This window comes from Lactuca saligna, chromosome 3 (assembly GCF_052625555.1).
Source record: "Lactuca saligna cultivar CGN05327 chromosome 3, ASM5262555v1, whole genome shotgun sequence".
Lineage (NCBI taxonomy): Eukaryota > Viridiplantae > Streptophyta > Magnoliopsida > Asterales > Asteraceae > Lactuca > Lactuca saligna.
Window position 1 is genome coordinate 112,033,142 of NC_136419.1, and position 5,519 is coordinate 112,038,660.

Below are 5,519 nucleotides of genomic sequence, written 5' to 3' on the forward strand. Positions count from 1 at the left end.
CCAGAGATGTTTGGGTCTATCAAGACCACACTGATGGAGACTTTCGATGAGCGGTACGCCGCGGTGATTGAGGCTGCAGCCGTTGTAGCTACCGCAGCTGTGGCTGCTGCCAGACCACAGGGAGGTGACTCCTTGCTATTCCAGGAGTTCAACAACATGAAGCCACCCGAGTTTGACGAGATGCAGGATCCGATCGCTGCGATAAGATGGATTGCTGACATTGAGGGATGCTTCTACACATGTTCATGTCCGGAGCATCTGAGGGTACGGTTCGGTTTGAACCAGCTCCGCCTGGGAGCAAAGGATTGTTGGAAGTTCGTGACAGCGAACTTCACTCTTGCGGAGATTTTGGTCGTGACTTGGGAGAGATTTACTACTATGTTCAGAGATGCGTATGTTCCCTTGGTGGAGAGGGAACGATTGATTCAGGAGTTCTTGACCCTCAACCAGGGTAATAATTCAGTTACTGTGATCACCCGAAAGTTTCATGAGAGGGCGATGTTCTGCCCTGAGCAGGTGTCCACTGAGCAGGCTCGGATGACCCAATATTTGGGTGTATCGAGGAGGGACATTCGGGATTTTGTATCGAATTCGACATACCGGACCTTTGCTGAGCTCCAGGTAAATGCCTGGAAGAGGGAGATCGAGTTGGAGACTCGGGCTAGGGAGGAGGCCGAGTCTCAGCGGGTGGATCGGTGGCTGACTCAATCCCAACCGACAGCCAAGCGGACCAAGTCCGCCGATTCGAGGACGGGAGGTCAGAAGGGCCGCACTTGCGAAAAGTGCGGCAAGGGTCATGAGGGGGCCTGTTGATCAGGTGCTTGCTACAAGTGTGGCAAGGAGGGGCACATCGCTAGGGACTGCCCTAAGGGATTTATGGTTTGCTTCCATTGCAACCAAACCGACCATCGGAAGGCCGAGCGTCCTTAGCTTCACCAGGGATCAGCACAGGGGTCTGCGCCTACTGCTAGGGTTACCGAGACTCGGCCGGTGAAAGCAGAGGCTCCGAAGGCTCGTGGGAGAGCTTTTCAGTTGACTGCGGAGTAGGTCTGCGTGGAGCCCGATGTTGTGGTTGGTATGTATTCTTTCGTATATTTACTTTTATGCTGAGAGATTGTGCTTATATTATGATACGCGTAGGTACTTTTCTTGTGAATTCTGTACCTACCTTGGTATTATTTGACTCGGATGCGAGTCAGTCTTTTGTATCTTTGGCTTTTAGTCAGCACATCGGTATTGATCGGGAGATGATGAGTCGACCTCTGAGGGTTTCCATAGTTGATGAGAAAGCGGTATACGCCACCGACGTGATTCGAGGATGTGTGCTTGAGATTTTTGGTGTGAAGTTCCCTATAGATTTGGTTCCTATAGTGATGGGACATGTCTGCATCATCGTAGGCATGGACTGGTTGAGTAAGTTTGGAGCAGTCATTGACTGCGAGAGACAGCTGGTGACTATACGAGACCCTAGTGGGGGAGTGATTATTGTGTATCGCGAGGGGACCCGGTGTGGGTTAGCGTTTTGTTCGGCTGTGAGGGCGAGACAGAGTTTGCAGCAGGGCTGCAGTGGATTCATAGCCTAAGTGATGGACACACGAGTGGCCGCGGGGAGGCCAAATTCGATTGACGAGGTTCCAGTAGTGTGCGAGTTTTCAGATGTGTTTCCCGAGGAACTACCGGGCATGCCTCCGGAAAGGCAAGTGGAGTTCCGTATCGATCTGGTTCCGGGAGTGGCACCCATCGCCAAGGTGCCTTATCGCCTCGCTCCACCAGAAATGCAGGAGTTATCCTCGCAACATAAGGAGCTATTAGGAAAGGGGTTTATTCGACCGAGTAGCTCACCTTATGGAGCACCGATTCTTTTTGTCACGAAAAAGGATGGGTCACACCGGATGTGTATCGATTACCGGGAGTTGAACAAGTTGACGGTTAAAAACCGGTATCCATTACCTAGGATCGATGATCTGTTCGATCAGTTGCAGGGGGCATCTTGGTTCTCTAAGATAGAGTTGAGGTCGGGTTATCATCAGATTAGGGTTCGGGATGAAGATATCCAGAAGACTGCATTCAGAACTCGTTATGGGCATTACGAGTTTGTGGTGATGCCTTTTGGGCTCACCAATGCCCCGGCTAAGTTCATGGATCTTATGAATAGGGTGCGCAGGCCGATGCTGGATTGGTCGGTGATCATATTCATTGATGATATTTTGGTATATTCGAGGTCTAGGGAGCAGCATGTGGGACATTTGAGGGAGATTCTTGGAGTATTGAGATCGGAGAGGTTGTATGCCAAATTCTCTAAGTTTGATTTCTGGTTATGAGAGGTCCAGTTCCTAGGGCAGCTTGTTAACCAGAAGAGGATATTGGTCGATCTGGCCAAGATCGAGGCGGTGATGAGATGGGAAGTGCCGAGATCGCCCACTGAGATCAGGAGCTTTCTGGGATTGGCCGGCTATTATCGAAGGTTTATCAGGGATTTCTCCAAGATCGTCGTGCCACTTACCAAGATGATCCGGAAGGGTGTTGCATTTTCATGGGGTCCGGAGCAGCAGTCCTCATTCGAGACCCTTCGTCAGAAATTATGCGAGGCCCCAGTGCTCGCACTCCCGGAAGGGATGGAGGATTTTGTGGTATATTGTGATGCATCTATATCTGGATTAGGGGAAGTGCTTTTGTAGAGGGGACACGTTATATCCTATGCATCGAGGCAGCTAAAGCCTCATGAGTCGAGATATCCCACCCACGTCTTGGAACTGGGGGTTGTGGTGTTTGCCCTCAAGATCTAGTGACACTATCTTTATGGGGTTTGGTGTACCATATACATGGACCACAAGAGTTTGAAGTACTTGATGGATCAGCCAAATCTGAATATGCGCTAGAGGAGATGGTTGGATGTGGTGAAGGATTATGATTGTGAGATCCTGTACCACCCAGGAAAGGCTAATGTCGTAGCCGATGGGTTGAGTCATAGGGCGGAGAGCGCCCCGATCCGAGATGTCTGTATGTGGTTGACGGTGATGACTCCGATTTTGGACACCATCCGAGGGGCCCAGGCTAAGGCTGCGATACCAGAAAATTGAAAGAGGGAGCGGGTTTTTGGGCAGGTATCGGAATTCGTTACTGATGGTCAGGGACTTATGACATTTCAGGGTCGGATTTGGGTACCGTTTGTGAGCGGGATTCATACCATTTTGATGGAAGAAGCGCATCGATCGAAATTCTCAATCCATACCCGGGGTACTAACATGTATTTGGACCTAAAGAAGGAGTATTGGTGGCCATGTATGAATAGGGATGTTGAATGGTTCGTTGAGAGGTGCTTGACTTATCGTCAGGTTAGGGCCGAGCACCAACGTCCGCATGGTGAGTTGCAGCCACTGGAGATTCCCGAGTGGAAGTGGGAACAGATTACCATGGATTTTATCACCAAATTTCCAAGGACTGCGAGAGGGGCCGATGCAATTTGGGTGACTGTGGATAGATTGACGAAGAGCGCTCATTTTCTAGCTATCAGTGAGATGTCTTCTACGGAGAAGTTGGCAGAGTTATATGTGACGGAGGTGCTATCGCGGCACGGGGTTCCGATGTTGATCGTTTCAGATCGGGACTTACGATTTACTTCCAGGTTTTGGAAGAAGTTTCACAAGGAGTTGGGTATGAGGCTGCATTTCAGTACCGCATACCACCCGCAGACAGACGGACACATCGATCAAACGATTCAGACGCTCGAGGATATGCTCCGATCGTGTGTTTTGGATTTTGGAGGGAGTTGGGACACCTATTTATCCTTAGTAGATTTTTCGTATAACAACAACCATCATTCGAGCATTGGTATGCCACCCTTTGAGTTGTTGTATGGGAGGAGGTGTTGAACCCCCATCTACTGGGGAGAGGTGGGGCAGTGGGCAATGGGTAGTACGGAGATTGTGCTTTAGATGACCGAGCAGATACAGCAGGTCAGGCAGAGATTGTTGACTGCTCAGAGTCGCTAGAAGAGTTATGCGGACAGGCGTCGGTCCGAGCTCGAGTTTCAGGTTGGTGACTTTGTGCTCTTAAAGGTCTCTCCTTGGAAAGGAGTGATACGATTCAGGAAGAGGGGCAAGTTAGGACCTCGATATATTGGACCTTTCAGGGTAATCGCTAGGGTAGGCAGGGTAGCCTACCGGTTGGACCTACCTGCTGAGTTGGGTCAGATCCACGACACCTTTCATGTGTCGCAGTTGAGGAAATGTATTGCCGACGAGTCGGCAGTGGTACCATTAGAGGATATTCAGGTGGATGCAGGCCTGAACTATGTTGAGATACCAGTGGCAATTAGGGATCAAAAGGTTAAGGTTCTGAGGAACAAGGAAGTACCCTTGGTGCAAGTGTAGTGGCAACATCGGAAGGGGTCCGAGCTGACATGGGAGTTCTAGTCTGAGATGCGGGAGCAGTATCCGAAATTGTTTTCGGTATAAGACTTCGGGAGCGAACCCTGGTTCTAGTGGGGGAGAATTGTAACAGCCCGAAATTCAGGTACCTTTAATTAGCCCGTCATTTTTGATGTATTGTTATTTGGGCTATTGTGTTGAGCGAGTACGCTGGGTGTAAAAGGAGTACGCTGCGCGTACTCGCGCGCTTCATTTAAATGCACCATCCCCCAGGTACGCTGGGCGTACCCAAGGTTACGCTGGGCGTAACTGGTTCAGACCCAAAAACCCTAATTTTGTGGATTGGCTATAAAAGGAATGAGATGGCTTGGTTTCTCAGCCACCATCTTTCAGAAAGAGACCCTAAGTGAGTTGTTCCTTTGTTCATAACTTCTTTGTGAGTGTTCTAAGCTTGGTGGTGTCATTTCAAGGTAGCAAAAGAGAAGAGGAGTCCATTTTGGAGGCTAGAAGTTGGTGTTCAAGTGTAGATCCATGAATAGCAAAGGTTGGAGCCTCTTTCTAAGGTAAAAAGTTCGGATCTTGACTTATAGTTCTTGTGGTAGGCTTTATGGACCATTTTCTAGGGTTTTGGTCCCAAAGATGGAGACTTTATGAGCAAATAGTCTCCATTAGCTTAGATCCATCATATTTCTGGTCCATTTGAGTTGTATATTCATAAAAATGTAATCTTGGACGTGTATGATTAGGCATGCATGAGATCTAGATCTTTTGAGTCGAAATGCAAAATGTATTAAGGAGTGTAGGAGCCTTTACATCCATGCCAAGGCTTAAAGGTTTCGACTTTATGGGTAAGGAGGCTTAAAGAGAGTCGGATCTGGAAGTTGAAGAAGTGTCTTAACCATTTAAGACCAAAAATGAAGAGTGGCTGGATATAAGCATTACGTTGGGCGTAACTCCCAGTACGTGCAGCGTACTGGGTAAAGACCCCCGATGGTGGATTGGCGATGCACGCCCTGCGTACTGTGAATGTTGACTTTTGTTGAGTTTTAGGGTTTTGATCAACATGTGGACATTGAGTCAAGGAAGGGTAAAATGGTCTTTTACCCCTCTGAGGAATGTTATTAAGGGTAAAGTCTAGTTGTGGAAGTC